This window comes from Pinus tabuliformis, chromosome 4_2 (assembly GCF_031772625.1).
Source record: "Pinus tabuliformis cultivar Carrire ecotype Pingquan chromosome 4_2, CPIR1, whole genome shotgun sequence".
Lineage (NCBI taxonomy): Eukaryota > Viridiplantae > Streptophyta > Pinopsida > Pinales > Pinaceae > Pinus > Pinus tabuliformis.
Genome location: NC_142304.1, coordinates 565,867,799 through 565,885,700, shown reverse-complemented (window position 1 = coordinate 565,885,700; position 17,902 = coordinate 565,867,799). Strand labels below are relative to the sequence as shown.

At 37.1% G+C, this 17,902-nt stretch overlaps 1 pseudogene; it reads right to left on the bottom strand.

Moving 5' to 3' along the window:
- Window positions 1-14,125: 14,125 nt before the first annotated feature.
- Window positions 14,126-14,512, bottom strand: LOC149170544 (antifungal protein ginkbilobin-like protein 1 pseudogene; annotated as a pseudogene).
- Window positions 14,513-17,902: the final 3,390 nt, after the last annotated feature.

Genomic DNA, 17,902 nt, shown 5'->3' with positions numbered 1-17,902 from the left:
TTAGATGAGTTAATATTCTTGTTGATAAATTAATTATTTTCTCTTATGATATATAGTTTGGGTGATGATATCAAGCTTAATATAATCATTCTTATATTAAATATTTTTTTCTTTCAAAAATTAATTTTCTCATATTTTTTATTTTTATTTTTTTATTTTACTAATATGTAATGATAAATATTATATGAAATTTTGAAATAAAATATAGAAAAATATTGTTAATTTAAATTTATTCCAAAATATGTAATAATGATACCTCAATGGGGTGCGTGCCTAGGAGGAGGATAACTCGATAGTTGATTGCTCCCATAGACATGGCTTAAGGCTTAATGACAGGTGGTGGGAGGATAGGTGAGCCTCCCCCGTATTGTTTCTTTTACTCTACAAGTGTGTTATATTGGGGTCTCTGTATGATGGTGGGAGTACAGAGAGATGACTTTAAAGACTTGGGAAGATGTCTGGCCAGACCATTTATTGGTTAATTCATTCTAGAGAGCAAGCCTTGCGACTCTTGCGGTATACCATTGGTGTCTCAAAAGAAAATTGTTGCATGTCAGATATGACATAGAAAAGAATCCGAGAGACTCTAGCGGAATGGGAAATCCTAGAATCTAATATGGCAACATTCTATTGGTAAGTATGCTCGTCTTGTTTTTTGTTTGTTCGTCCTAGTGCATCAAGCCATTTGGATTCTCAGTAAATTGGGCTTCGAGTAAGGTTTGTGTGGTATGGGCGAAGGATTATTTTTCTCAAGGTAATGTGTTGTTATGGTGGATTGTGCATCGGATTCTTTGGGTTTGTTATCAGTTTTTAGGTTCAATATTCTCCTTTGCATCCTGAGACTTTCCATACTCAGTGTTCTGGGGAATTATTTCTTCGTCGCTTAAATTTTGAGTTCAAGTGGAAATAGTGTTACTTTTTAGGGTGCTTGTCGAACACATGAGTGTTGTAGGGTTATTATTTCTGGTCATGGTAAAGGAATAATCCCCCGAGGCATGCCAACAATGCAATATCTCTAAGGGACTCTGACAGTGAAGGAGCTACCAGTTACAGAGGAAGTTTTCAATGTTGTGTGTCTAGTGCGCGGTTACACAAAAACTAGAAAGGAGTTGGCCGATTAAAGCCTAGCTATGGTTGGTAAATCTTGTATTTTGGAGAAATTGGTGGTTCTCGAGGGGGAATTGCCTTGTAATTCCTTATGGTGTGGGTAGAGGCCATCTGGTCGATAGGCTGGTGTACTCTTAGGGAGGGTTGAAGTGGTTTTAGGGTGGCCAAAAAATAATAGATGGTGCTTTTGTCTAGTTGTTCACTTGTGGTTTAGGTGAGGATGACTATAATATGAAATTGGCTCTATGGTCTTCTCATTTGGCCAAAGTCTTTCCTACCCTACCCGGCTCCAAGGGGAATGCTTGGCATTGAAGTGTGAAGGCTGGCTATGGTCATGAATGTTACCGGGAATAGTGTCTATGCAGAACTGCTAATCCCACTAAGGCTGGTAGCTACCTTAGAAACAAACAAAGTAAAACTACTTTCGTTTTCATTTATGAATGATAGATGAGAGAAGAATAAAAGAGACCAACCTCTCTCTTGCGCTTGGTTCTTTGCTCGATTCCTATCTCTTCTGATAGTCCTTTGCTACTTGCTTTCTTGTATACCCAGCTTCAGAGAGTACCTGTAGAATCAAAGTAGCATAACACTATATGAGAACATGGATTTATAATCATAAGAAATATAGGATCAGATGTATATTAACCACACAAATGCATAAAACATCAATCACACAAGTGTATGGAGGAAAACTAGAATAGTTTTATTGATAATCAAGAAAGAGCCAAGAGAATTACAACCAATTGTTCTGACCCAACGTCATCCTCTCAGCAAGTAAGCCCTTCTTCACCTCATGAAAAGCTTAGATCACCCAACACTATGATGTTGGCTCAAGAAACCAACAGCAATTCCTTACAAGATGCAAAATTCCAACCCCTGGATCTCTGGGATGAGGGATCCATATATAGATGTCTGCAAGGGAGATGAGTCAGCTTGTGATTTGATTAGTGTCTTCCCTCTGATAGTTCTTGATTCCACTTCGAGATTGATGATCTCTTACTCATCCCTGGTCGAATTCAGATAGGCAAGTATCACTGGAGAAGTTTCTGGAAGATTCCATGCTTCTCCACCTTGCGGATTGACCCTGCCATTTGTCCCTTCTCGCCTATCGCACCCCATAGAAGGGCTTTTTGAAATGCAATGCACCTACTATGTGTATTTAGGTGGGATGCAACGCACTTTGCCTATGGAGCAGGTGAAATGGTCCAGTTTTGACCAGTTCTGAGTAGTTTTTTATGGAGAACTTCTGGTAGATGCTGTAATCAGCTGACCTTGTTCTTATAGTGGTTGGAACAACACCTTTAGGGACTTAGGAGCCCTTGGTTTATGGACATTTTATGCTTTGGGTTGCAGTGCCAAAAAATGTCTATAATAGTTTCCCCCTAAAGCATGAGGTCGTTAATCTTTTGATGTCGGGTGAAATGCTTTATCATGAGGATCCGAAGTTCTTTCAAGCTGGAAGGAGACCTGTAATAAGATACAATAAAATACATTATCTTCATAATTTTTTCATGATCTAGCTGAGGTGGGCATTCCCATGCTCAGCGTTATAAATTCATTTTTCATGTACATGAGATAGACAATCGTCTGAGTGTAGACTGATGATTCTAGTAGCCATCATCCCTTAGATTGGATGATTATCTGTGAAGCAATGATGTACATTTGATGTTTTAATTTTCCTGAATGTATATCGTAGCCTAAATGGATGAAACTAGATCCAGGGTCTTCAATCTCGTTCAATCTTCACTCAAAGTACAAGTCGATCCATGTGAGAGTTGTTCTGTAGTCGAACATGGAAAGACATCACCTGATTACCAACCAATGATGTAAGTTGTTAACAGGCGTGAGAGGAATCACCGATAATGATAATGATCCTCAAGGTACTGCAGTACAATTCACGTGGTTTGAATAAGGGACTTGGTGTCGAATACCACGTAAAATCTTTCGGTCGAAGGCCATTGATGTAAACCTGTCGCCAGAAGTGAGAAACTTGCCATTGAGGCATGCAAGCTTCAAAGTACTGAAAGGGTCGTTCCTGGATCGCCTTCTTGGATAATGAGCTGATGTCGACAAGAAGCAATCCATCATAGGAGGGCATTAGTGAATCCCACATCAATGACATGGAACGGAGCAAATGATTTTAATGGAGGTGAAAATAGTCTGGTGATATATGGTTCAAGGTGGCGGTCATGAAAGAATGGAGCGAAAATGTATTATAGTGGGTGCGACACAGGTGAATTCTCTGAATGAATTCTCTTGAACATATTGGCGACACTAACATGATGGATTGGTAGAATTAACCCCAAATGTGGATGGTGTGATGGAACCATGGTGATATGACCAGTGAATGGAACAACCCAACCCGACTAGGATGCGGAGTGAAAGTGTCATGTTCAAGAGCGACTTGCTACCAACAAAGTTTCTTCAAGTTTTCTTCCCAATTTTTCCCCAGTCATTGCTGACCAGAACCTCTTTATTTTTGTCAAGCTTGAGGAGGATAACATATGCTTGTTCTATAATTTTCCCTTCGGGCAAACCCATCGCTATGTTTTAACGATCCTAGCGATAGTGAAACTCGTTCTTGTCTATTATGGACAAGTTTGTCGCTATTAGGTTTTAACGAGTTTAACGACAAAGATAACTCGGTCCTTTTAAATTTTAGAGAGTCTAAAAAGGAACGTAAAGGAAACTCCAAGTATCCTTTTTCATCATCAAATCCCTTAAGTCCAGAAAAGTATAAAATAATACGAAAGGGATGAATTTTCGGTAATTTTAACGAGCCGAACAAGACAAGTGCTCGATCTTTTTGTGTAATGATCCCTCAGGTCCAAAAAGACTAAAATCTAAAGGAGGGATAGCACTTCCGTTCACTTTAACGAGTTGGAGAGGCTAATGGCTCGGCAATCTTTTCATATTTATGAGTCAGTTGAAAAGAGCTTAAAGGAGACTCGGTTTTTAGGAATGAGTGATAAATTCGGGTAGAAACTGATTCCAGTTAAGGTTTGGAATTTTCCAATCATGACAGTGTCACAAGGATGGCTGACAAGATCACTCTTCACAGCTGTTCCTCAAAAGGGGTAAACAATCAAGTGGAGGTGAATGATCGGCCAATACAGAGTAGACATGATGATGAGAACACGACGAAGGCTTTAAAGGTTGAAGTACTACATTCACGATGGTTATTTACCGGAAATTAGTTCATTTTTTAATGAGCTTAAACGCGGGGGGAAACACTTGCTCATTGCTTATGTTTATTTTTTAACGAGTTTGAATTCTGCAATAAAACTCCTCGATCCAGTTGTATAATAAGGATGTCTCATCTAAGATGCAATTTTTGTGGAGCTTGCACCTTACAAAGCTTTGCTCTGGATCCTTTCTTTATGCAAGTTAGGAAACGACTAATCCTACGAGTTTAAAGGGTTAGAGGACCTACAAATTTAAAAAATAAATAGTCACTCTTCGCTTGCATGCCAAAAGGTTTGCATGCCCCCAGGTATAGAGAAAAATTTCCAGGTTACCAAGAAGGTTTCATCCGCGTAGCGGATAAAATTCTTTCTTGGCGATGCCTATCGAAATAGGCAAAGAGGAGTGGTGTCACCCGGCATAACTTTAACGAAGGTATCTTATTCCAGTGTGTTCCCATTTTCCTATAAGGACGGGTTCGCCAGATTATTCATATATCCCTCGCGCAAATCAACCCTATACCCAAGGTTCTTCTGCCGAAGCAGACCAGGATGCATGCCCCCTGGGTTTCAGTCATGTCCCCCGAATCACTCGCGCTCATCAGGTGGACAGACTGGGGATTGATGAGACATTCCTTGTGTGAAAAGACCATTCAGGGATGGTATATGACTATTTGCCATGCGTGAATCAGGGAATGAAAGCTAGTCTACGAGCTTGACCACTCTTCCTTCGTGCGGAAAACATATTACACTAAAGAGTGAGGAGACAATGGCTCCCATGCAATAAATATAGTCTCGCCCAAGGAGTAGATTATAATCCAGGGGTCCTTGGACTACCATTACGTTCATGTGAATGGTTTTCCCTCTCAATGTAATGGGCACATTGGGAAGGATCCCTAACGGTTGACTGGTTCCTTTGTCAAAGCCTGTTAGATTTCTCATTTCAGGCAAAAGCGATGGAGAACCAAGCACTTTCCAAGCAGTTGAGGAAAGGATACTCACAGAAGCCCCTTCATCTATGATGGTACAGGCCATAACCATTCTATATACTTGAGTGATGATTCAGAATGGTATACTAGCCGGTAAACGAGGTCTACCTAGTAGATTCCAGTCAAAGGAAATGACCAAGTTGCTTGGAGGTGAGACTGAATAGACGGCCGGGTATGACTTTGACGAACTTCCTTCCTGCGGTAAAGGAACGGGTAAACTTCCCCCATGTTCATCGGAGTCTGTGTTTATGAAGAGAATTTGGATGGTGTTATGTTTGTTCTCTTCGATGACTGTATCATCTGAAGACGGAACCTCTGAAGGCAAGACCGGGTCAACTGTCGCCTCAACCTTTTGACTTTCATCTGGTATGGATTCAGATGGTTTATCTTCAATGATAGATGCTTCGGCCAACCACAAGGGCGTGTCAGCTGGATCTTCAACTAGTGACGGACTTGGCAAGAGTTTCTTATATCCAGGAGGGAGCCGTAACGGTGAAACCGGACAGTCGTCCAAAACTCTTTTAGCCTCATCTAAGAAGGGACAACGGTGAACGACATGATTGCCTTCACACAGTCTACAAGGAAGTTTACTTTTTCCTTTTTGTCCAGGGGCTTCACTTTCACTAGTTGACGGTGTACTTTCAACATGATCACCAGAGGTTGACGACACCGGGTTGTGCAAACAAGGAGACCAGTCCCTTAGGATCCGAGGGATGCAAGGACAATCTCTATGATAGTGGTCCCCTTTGCAAATGACACATGGCGATTTAGTCCTGGTCAGTGCAGTGTGTGGATTTTTGCTAGACGACGTTTGGTTGCCCCTTTTCGCCTTTGGCTCCTTCTTCTTCTCAAGAAATTGATTTTTGGCTTTACCAGTTCCATCAAGTGAAGAGGAAGGAGGAGAGGAAGAATTGGATGAAGTAGAGGGTTGGGGGGTAACTCTAGTATCATTTAGTTGCTGACTCAATTGTTCAGGAGTCGCGGTGTTCTGAACGACGGAGGTTGAGAAAAGCCATATGAGCAAACCAATTGTCAATCCTAGAAGTGACAATGTGGCCATGTGGGGTGCACCAACATCTCCCCAAGAGGAGAAGGGACTAGGATTTCCTCCAAGAGGAATTCCTTGGTTGGTGGACTCCATTTTCCTCAACCCAAGACCAACGTAGGAAAGGTGATAATTATTCCGTTTAAAATAAATTTTAGACGCTTTGACACAACTTGTTTTTTCAATTTTAAAGAGTCGAGAAAAAAAAAAAGATGAATCTAGTCACCTTCGATTTTTAGTGAGCCTGAAGTGACAAGTGCTCAAATGGACCTTTTCCGTTAAGGAGTCTGAAAAGGAATGAAAGGGACTGCTCTGAAAATCTAGAGAGAGGGATTACCAAACCAATCGCAAAACTGCAGAATACTTTTTACGGTACGGCAGTCAATCTTCCCGAATGCTGTGTTCAGTGCATTGCTATTGATAGGGTGGCAGACACGGCTTCCTATGGATAAAGGAGTAAGCCTATTGTGGTCTCCCGAAATATACTCGACAGTACGTAAGAGCACAAGTCTGTACTGGCACTTATCGTCTCAAAGTGGAGGAATCACCCAACCAACAGTGAAAACAACAGTTACCAAGCTTTACGACGCCGGAATACGTCTCTAGCCTAGACTTCTAGATGTTGTGCGTTAGGTTCCAAAGCGTTGTTAGATTCATTAAATTTATTTTATAGTAGATCTTGCTTAAGGAATTTGTCTTTCAGGTTCACCACGTGATGTAAATGTACAATTCCTAAAATGTAACCTAAGATGATAAACAGTCGTTTTATCTTCTTTGTGCAATGAAAATCCTAGCTAGTAAGGAAAGAGAGATGGCGTTCTTTCAACAAAGAGCAAAGAGCACACACTATATGCACTGTCCTAAATCAAACCAACGAACAGTCTAAATGCAAATGCACATGCATGTATTTGTTTTCAGCCTTCTTAATGTGTAAATGATAAAAGAAAGCTAATGCACAAATCTGAATTATTTTCAAAGTGACAATTACTAACAAGTTTCTTGCAAAACAAAATGAGGACAATGACAACACTTTGCGATTTGGAATTGAAAACTTGCTCTCGACACTAGAAAAACTTCTAATTCAGATCAAATACAATAGTAACAGGGTAATCGACTATCAAGAGCAATCATAGTCTCTTCTATGACTGAAAACGACACTTGCGACACTTTCAAATCAAGAAATGACAGTACAATTATGTTACTTCTTTGTAAAGGAGAACTGAAAATGACTCAAAAAATACATAAAAACATTTACAGTTCTTTGCACAATGGAGGCAGAATAACAGCAAGGAAAGGGGATTCAAATAGAGGTGTACTGGCTACAGGCAGCAAAACTCTTGAATAGATCTGAAAAGAGTGAACACAGAAACCAAAATTTAGGAACAATACCTAGTCTGATCAGCGCACCTGTAACATAGTGAAACTAAAATGGAACGCACCTACTACACTCAGGAAGTGCGCTGAATTTGAGATTCATAGAACAGACAATGCGCTAGACCAGGGACGAGACTTTGATTGGGTTCCAGGTCACAGTTTGCAGTTCAATTCAGGGATTTTGGCCGAGCAAGTGGTAATCAGTAAATCAATCACAGGGGTAGATCTAAGGAGGTTACTAGAGCCACCACAAGGGCAATTAGAGAGCTTGTAAATCAATTGTTTAAATCATAAACAAAACCCAGAGATTGACTGAAGCAGCGTTGATCTACTTTGCACTTGCATAGCAAATGCAGTTCGAAGGCTAGCTAGCTTGACTTTAAGCTCCGTTTGTAAGTTTATAAAGTAAACAAATGTAGATGAACAAACAATCTACTCACTCCCTAGCGGAGTCGCCATTTTGTTACCGGGAATAGTGTCTATGTAGAACTGCCAATCCCACTAAGGCTGGTAGCTACCTTAGAAACAAACAAAGTAAAACTACTTTCGTTTTCCTTTATGAAAGATAGATGAGAGAAGAATAAAAGAGACCAACCTCTGTCTTGCGCTTGGTTCTTTCCTCGATTCCTCTCTCTTCTTATAGTCCTTTGCTACTTGCTTTCTTGTATACCCAGCTTCACAGAGTACCTATAGAATCAAAGCAACATAACACTATATGAGAACATGGATTTATTATCATAAGTAATATAGGATCAGATGTATATTAACCACACAAATGCATAAAACATCAATCACACAAGTGTATGGAGGAAAACTAGAATAGTTTTATTGATAATCAAGAAAGAGCCAAGAGAATTACAACCAATTGTTCTGACCCAACGTCATCCTCTCAGAAAGTAAGCCCTTCTTCACCTCATGAAAAGCTTAGATCGCCCAACACTATGATGTTTCCTCAAGAAACCAACAACAATTCCTTACAAGATGCAAAATTCCAGCCCCTGGATCTCTGGGATGAGGGATCCATATATAGATGTCTGCAAAGGAGATGAGTCAGCTTGTGATTTGATTAGTGTCTTCCCTCTAATAGTTCTTGATTCCACTTCGAGATTGATGATCTCTTACTCATCCCTGGTCGAATTAGGATAGGCAAGTGTCACTGGAGAAGTTTCTGGAAGATTCCATGCTTCTCCACCTTGCAGATTGACCCCGCCATTTGTCCCTTCTTGCCCATCGCACCCCATAGAAGGTATTTTTGGAATTCAACACACCCATTGTGTGTATTTAGGTGGGGTGCAATGCACTTTGCCTATGGAGCAGGCGAAATGGTCCAGTTTTGACCAGTTCTGAGTAGTTTTTTATGGAGAACTTCTGGGAGATGCTGTAATCAGTTGACCTTGTTCTTTTAGGGGTTGGAACAACACCTTTAGGGACTTAGGAGCCCTTGGTTTATGGATATTTTATGCTTGGGGTTGCAGTGCCCAAAAATGTCTATAACAATGAAGGAGGTAGGAAAAATCATTGGGATCATGGTCATGGTGATGGAATGACCTGATGTAGCGGTAGGCATGGTAGTAGGAGTCCTATTTGGCATGGGCATGGGCATGGGGGTCCTCCTCGTCATGTGACCACTTCTAGGACATCAATGCAATCTATTCAGGAAATGTTAGAGGCTCAATATAGGACTCATCGTGAGGACCATGAGATTGTGACTACAAGACTCTAGTAGTTGCAATACTTCAAATTCCACCTTCGTGAGCATATGGTTGTGGTGTGGTGTGGCAAGAATTTGTTGTCAGAATAGATGAAGAAATTGGAAGCATCGCTGATTTAGCATGAGTAGCATGTACACTAGCCATGTTTCCCTCCTCCCTATTAGGGATAGGGCCTGACAATTCGATGTCTATAACTTTCGACGATTAGCGATACTCACTAGGGTGCTATGTATTTTTCAGGTTTTTTGGTGTCTTTGGCCTTATCGAATTTGAGCATTAACCCTTTTTCTATTTTGGATGTTTTGTAATAGTCAGTTATCTATGGTTAACAAACCAAGTTAAGGTGAGACTACTATTTTTTTAATACTGCATGTAAAATATTTTGGTATTAATAAAAAATATTATTCAAATATATATATATATATATATATATATATATATATATAATCAAACAAAAATTCTCATTTAATAACGAATAAAAAAGAAATAAAATTTAACTTCTATCATTTCATTATATATATATATATATATATATATATATATATATATATATAATTGTATATTGAGTTATAGACAAAATAGTTAAGAAAAAATTAACCCCTATATAGGAAAATACTCTTAAATAATGTTTTTAATAAATTTGTACTATAATTATAAATTTTAGGTATGATAAAACTGTTTAGAATAAGGTTATCGATAATGTACTAGAGTCAATAAAGTACCCAAATATTACATTTATGTTTATATATAATTATCTTTATGACATATAGAGGTATATTTTATATATTAAGAAAATGAGATACATATATATATATATATATATATTTTTAAGCCTTATAGGACCTCATTTTCTATTGATTTTAACAATAAGTTACAATGAGTCCTAAAATTTTTTAGCTAGCCACAAATTTCCCTCTTGGAAAACATGTTTTTTGGCCACCTAACAACATGGTATGACATCCAAAAATGGTACATTTTGAGTCATTATATCCAAGCTACATATGAATGTATCTCCATGTTTATCCCTTTATCTACTTTCCTACTAGCATAACTGTAATTACAAATAAAAGTAAATGTTATCCGCATCAAAATCTACAAAAAGATAGAGACATTATTTCACAGATCTACGTCTTTTACTAAGACAGATTCAACTGGAGCTGATTATTTTTCAATTTACCTCGGGAGTTCGTCTGCTTGCAGTATGCATGGAAAATAATTTTTGATTCATTGGAGGTTCCCATCTTGATTCTGCATCTAAAACATGAGTTTCTGGAATTCCTTTTCGTGCTCTCGGGAAGTCTGCACTCGAACACCCATATTCAAATCAGTTTGTTCTAAGGCCTTTCCCAAGATTCCCTTCATCGACCAGTAGAGGAGGGGAGTGTGCCTGAATTGGGTCACTCTACCTTTGGTGTGCCCTAGGTTAGGCAGTAATACTTGCCAGTCGTTGGCTTCGATCTCCATAAAAATTGTGTGACGGTTGAGGTCTTCCTCCCACTTCCCTATCAAATTATGGATTTTTTCATCTATGCCTTCATGATAGGCTTCCACTGCTTCGTTGATGATATTAAGAGTCGGTTTGTGACCTTTTGGCTTGCCCCCAGGTTTTTCGGGTTCCCCTTCCTCTTTTTTGCCCTTGTATTTCTAGCCTCGGCCTCAACCACGTGGGGTTGAGATGCGAGAGTTATTTGCCACACGAACTATCTTATCTCACTTCCTCGAAAGTGTTCTATGGTGGTGGATTCTATAATGAACCTTTTTAGACCACCCAGTAAAAAAAACCTTTGGACCCCATAAATTTAAATATTTTGTCTTAGTTACAAATAAGAGTTCACAGTCATTTACAAATTTAGTGAACCAAGAATCATAACTATAATGAAAGATCAAGGTAGAGAGTCATATACCCTGGATGTAAAATCACGTGCTCTCTTGACATGCAACCCTTAGAATAACTTTAATGTATTCATGCAACAATGAAATAACCTTTTCTTACATCTACTTCTACTAGAATGACCATGCAAAGCTACTTCTTTCTTGTCTATCATGCACATGCAAGAATACCTACATTGTTCCCCAACAAGTACGAGGGTGAGAACATTTGAAAAAGTTTTCAGAGATTATAATTCAAATTAACCCTTTACATTTGGAAAGAAAAATAAATACAACCATTAAATTCTTTGACAACAAGTGGTAAGATATTGATTTCGGTCTATTGCATCTAATATTCTTATCAATAAGATTATTGTTATATCTCATGTAGAGCATAACCAATACTACACCATTATACAACTAACAATATTGCTCCATAATTGTTTGCGTGCACCAAAGTCTTAATCTATAAATAATATCCCATAAGTTAGAGACACTCTATTTTCCTTGAGCACCTTTAATAAGGTCCAAGTTTAGATTCAATGACTATTTCATTACTAAAAAGTTACATGGATACAATTATTTTCATAGACACTGACTACACAACTTTTATACTCTCGAGCTGAATGATTTAACCATTCCATCTATAGGAAATAAATATAGAGCTAAGAACTCAACCACCAATGTACCTCGGCTAAATGATTTAACTTCATTCTAAGTAAGGATTAATATAAAACACATACCATGCTAATGAATGTCATTAGAATAGAGGAAAATAACATTAAATCTATTAACACATAAGCATATACAAGTTACACAACATTCCCATAGAAAATAAACTTAAGAAAATCTCACATAACAACGTGCAACTATAATAGAGAGAGAGAGTAAGAATCATCATACTAAACATTCCATGCATCTGACACCAACTAAAATCTCACTTGGCGAGAGGAGCACCACCAAATAGCTATGAAGCACCTCTGGTCCCCTCGAGCAAAAGATCTTGCCAATGATCAAATGTCATTAATTGATCGATGCAATGGGTATTTAATACCCTCTTTCATGATTTAGTTACCATTAGCGGCATCCCACTTTATGGATTTTTCCATTTGCCTAGGTCTTATCTGGAAAATCTGGTCTTGATCTCCCACGACACTTTTCCACTTTAAATGTTGCTTTTATCACCGACAAAGATTTTATGTCTAATGGATCCTTATCTCCCATCCATCTAATGGATATCCAATCCACCCAAGCTTATCTAGAATCACATCTAGATGCTTATCATAAAAGAGTCATCTCTATCCCATTCCTAATGGGATTGGAAAGCATCTCCTCTCTCTTGGTGCTCCACCCTTCAAGTGATTTAATTCATTAATTTATTTAAAAACACATTTTCTTCTCGTATTTCATATCGCCTAGATTTCCTGAGCTTAAGTTTTGAATAGTTTAGCCCAAAAAGGAGGGTACAAAACCTAGATTTCCTTAGCTTAAGTTTACAACATTTAACACACAAGGGAGGATATCACACCTAGCTTTAACTTAGCTTAGGTTTACAATAATATAGTACAAAAGAGAACGGTGTTACATACTCCCCCCTTAAATTTTACACCGTCCTCGGTGTATCACTACATCATGTCCTCGTTCACAGGTAGCTGGTTTCTAAATCAACAGATCTCATGGCTCTGCCATCTGATGTAATTTTTCCGATGTACATCTGTCACAAGGAGTGCTCCCAACGCCTCTCCTTCCATAAATGCATCGGTCTCAAAGAGTGATCTCCTTTCATAGCTACCTATAACATTCTTTTCAAACCATTTCTAACAAGTTATAGATGTAGAAGTTTAACTATGATAAATATTATAATTTGTTACTTAATATTATTAAAGCAGATATTTCTTATCAGTTATTTCATATGAGGAATGCATGTTCTCTACTTGCATTCTTTCATGGCTTTGTTTTCTTGTCGAACACCCAATTCTTGTAGTCTCTCTACATACAATACATCAGTTAGAATATTTTACACAATAATATGCCTACAAGGTCATAACATATTATTTCACATAACAATATATATTTATAGACATATATTCATCATAATTGTATGTATGCCAAACTATGATTAACCATAGTTAATTATACCAAACTTACTTTCCTTCTTCTAGGTAACCTTCGGGTTTCTTTACTTGGCAAGACATCCATCGAATGATTAATTAATACTTGCATACATGGTATGTTATACACACCAATACAAATTTCATTTTTCATCCTTGTAGCATATATAGTCATACGGTCCCATATGTACTATTGTACATAGTCCAGATATGGAACAACCTATAATAGCATCCTCATGGTATCACCTATATGACATAAACTTTATCCACATATTTTTCTACCATGTTAGTACCATACCAACATTCATTTATCATGTTTCATCTATGTAATTAAGAAAGTTTATGTCATGTGTAAATCAATTCGAGATGTCATGTGGTTACACTATCAATCACATAGTATTGTATTCATGCATATTTTCATCTTAAATGTACCTTTTGCTTAATATTCTAAAAAAAACTATTAACTCATAGATGTTGAAGTTTAATATTTATTAGATTTTTAATTCACCTCGTATGTTTTACTGTTGCCATACTTATGCCTCATCAACCAGTTGACCATGCATAATTCCGTGTAGTTATACATGAATGTTTTTATTCATTTACGAAGAAGAGGTAGACACCCAGGGCAGAGCACATCATTGAACAAGATAGCAATATAGCTACAAAGACGAGAATCCCTATGGTAATAGAGATATTAGATGGAAGCGTATTGCGCAGTGCAGTGGAATAGTTGATATTAGAAGTTGTACTGCTCGTAGCGCATGGAGCAGCCAGTGAGTTGAACCTGAGCACCGATGGCATTGTTGCAAATTCCCCAGATGCGGTCGCCGAGGCTAATAAGGCAGGTCGTGCAATCATATGGGAGAGCTTGACTGCAGATTGCTTCCCCATAGGCAGTGGGAGAACCTGCACTCGATGACTTGTAGTCGTAACTGTAGTCATAACCGTTGGCCGTGTTGTCCTCCAGATCTACGAGCAGGTTTCCGAGAGTATCAAAGAACGGACTTCCAGTTGGGATTATCTCCGTGTTACACAAATACGACACTAAGTCTGTATTCTGCGCGCCCACCACAAGTAGTAGTAACATTAAGACTAACGCAAAGCCAAATGACCCGATCGCCATGGCTGCCAAAAACCAAATAATCTCTAATAAACCCTTGCTATGCTTATCAATCTTCTAGGGATGTCTCGCTCTTTATAGCCCTCGCGGCACATGATTCCGTGCGTAGGATAATCTCTGTGACGTGAAGGATGATGTCGGGTAATGTCACGCGTTTGTCACTGGAAAGAAACGAACAAAAGCTACATTTTTGTGGTCGACCGTCATGAGTGGAGGTGGATACGTTAGACGCTTCCAGTATTATCTTTAAGTAAATTATGATCTTCTGTAATCCATTTGTAGGATATGTATTTTTCAAACATGCACATTCACACATAAAATTATATAAGTGGTCTATTATTTGTTTTTGTGTAAATTAGGTGTATTAAATATTATATTATATAAATAACATAAGGTAAAAGCTTGTATGTCGTTGTGATTGGCTTAACATTAATGAAGTTAGACAAATCACTTTGTAAAATTGATTCAATTCATTTAATATATTTCTATATTAGTGTAATCATATATATTCCAATATTAGTGTAATCATGTTGGGCGTTTTCAAATTTAAAACTTCTTGTATGTGTAGACTTGCTATAAATGAGATTGAATATTTCAACTACATTCACAGAATAATCTAGAGGTAAAGTTACCACATAAATAATTATTCATTTTGATGTCTCACTTCTTTGTTTAGCGTTGGGTTTAACCTAAACAAAAAAGAAATTCAGGTTGCTCTTCTTATATTTCCACTAGAACTTGACTCAGGATAGTTTTGACATAAAATCAAATATTCATATCTTTAATATACTTAGTATTTATAGTCTTTTTAGTTCACATATCTCATATCCATTTCCCCCTTGTGTAAGGAATTCATTAGAAATGAAAGTATAATTAATCTTGAGTTTTCCTTTTCGAAATTCTAAACAAAAAAGAAATTTGTGTTGCTCTTCTTATATCTCTACTAGAACTTGACTCATGATAGTTTTGACCGAGAAATAAATATTCATATCCTTCATATACTTAGTATTTATAGTCTTTTTAGTTCACATATCTCATATCCATTTCCCCACTTGTGTAAGGAATTCATTAGAAATGAAAATACAATTAATCTTGAGTTTTCCCTTTTGAAATTCTCAACATCTTACTGTATTGCGGAGAGATTTCTACTATGGTAAATATTTGTAGAGGTCATGAATTATTTTCTACTATAGATATGATGGCCCCAATAAACCATCCCTTATTCATCTACAACAATTCCATCCTCTTCCCTTGGTCATTGGAAAATGACGGTGAAAGGCGTGAGTCATAAATTGATAGCTATGAATAAAAAAATGGGTTGAAATGAACATCACAATTGTTGTGGAGATGGAATACCATGAAGCTATAAAAAAAAACTTTGTATACCAATATTAGAAGACTATTGGAGGCTCCTATCCAAAGGAGATCACAACAATTAGAATTTGAAACTCCACCACTAGAAGATATGTCCATACCTGACCACGTGATGCCCTTATAGAGGTGTTGCCCATAATCAAAGGACATTAAGTCCTTCACTCTAGTAACTCAAGACAAGATAAACATGTAACCACAACTAGAGAACATTAAAGTTGTTTTCCTTAGAACCATATGATGTTAATTCCTTCTTTGCATTTTACCATGGAGGTTCTTCAATTGTAGACAAAGTTTGTTATAATATTATGGGCCAATACCATGAATTATCAATACAAGATGCCCATAAAATCATCACTCATTTTAAAATCAAAATAACATCTATATATATAAATTAATTAATTTTATAATATTTTTTAATTAAATTAACATGTAAAGAAAATATGACTATTTTGATATAAATATAAATCCTATATAATTAAAAAATAATTTTTATATATCTCAAATTATTATTAAAAGATAAACATATGTATTAGCATAGTAATAAAAATCTATTTTCTTTAAAGATTATTGTTCACTTATCAAAACCCAAAAGTTGGTCTATCATTCTTAATTTGGAATCGAAAATAGTATCCTCACAAAATATTAATAATAAAACTCTATATCGATTCTATAAATTAAATTGATTAAATTGTTAATTTAGATGAGTTGATTTTATTGTTGATAAATTATATATGTAATATTACATGTATAATCTAGGTGATGATAATTAAGGAATCCAAAAAATATCATCACCAAATCATTAATAATTAAACTCTCTATATCAACTGTATAAATAAATTGTTAACTTAGATGAGTTAATATTCTTGTTGATAAATTAATTATTTTCTCTTATGATATATAGTTTGGGTGATGATACCAAGCTTAATATAATCATTCTTATATTAAATATTTTTTCCTTTCAAAAATTAATTTTCTCATATTTTTTTATTTTTATTTTTTTTGTTTTACTAATATGTAATGATAAATATTATATGAAATTTTGAAATAAAATATAGAAAAATATTGTTAATTTAAATTTATTCCAAAATATGTAATAATGATACCTCAATGGGGTGCGTGCCTAAGAGGAGAATAACTCGATAGTCGATTGCTCCCATAGACATGGCTTAAGGCTTAATGACAGGTGGTGGGAGGATCGGTGAGCCTCCCCCCGTATTGTTTCTTTTACTCTACATGTGTGTTATAGTGGGGTCTCTGTAGGATGGTGGGAGTACAGAGAGATGACTTTAAAGACTTGGGAAGATGTCTGGCCAGACCATTTAGTGGTTAATTCATTCTAGAGAGGAAGCCTTGTGACTCTTGCGGTATACCATTGGAGTCTCAAAGGAAAATTGTTGCATGTCAGATATGGCATAGAAAAGAATCCGAGAGACTCTAGAGGATTGGGAAATCCTAGAATCCAATATGGCAACGTTCTATTGGTAAGTATGCTCGTCTTGTTTTTTTTGTTCGTCCTAGTGCATCGAGCCATTTGGATTCTCAGTAAATTGGGCTTGGAGTAAGGTCTTTGTGGTATGGGCGAAGGACTATTTTTCTCAAGGTAATGTGTTGCTATGGTGGATTGTGCATGGGGTTCTTTGGGTTTGTTATCAGTTTTTAGGCTAAATATTCTCCTTTGCATTCTACGATTTTCCAAACTCAGTGTTCTAGGGAATTATTTCTTCATCGGTTAAATTTTGAGTTCAAGTGGAAATAGTGTTACTTTTTAGGGTGCTTGTCGAACACATGAGTGTTACAAGGTTCTTATTTCTGGTCACGATAAAGGAACAATCACCCGAGGCATGCCAACAGTGCAATATCTCTAACGGACTCTGACAGTGAAGGAGCTACCAGTTACAGAGGAAGTTTTCAATGTTGTGTGTCTAGTGCGCAGTTACACAACAACTAGAAAGGAGTTGGTCGATTAAAGCGTGGCTATGGGTGGTAAATCTTGTACTTTGGAGAAATTGGTGGTTCTCG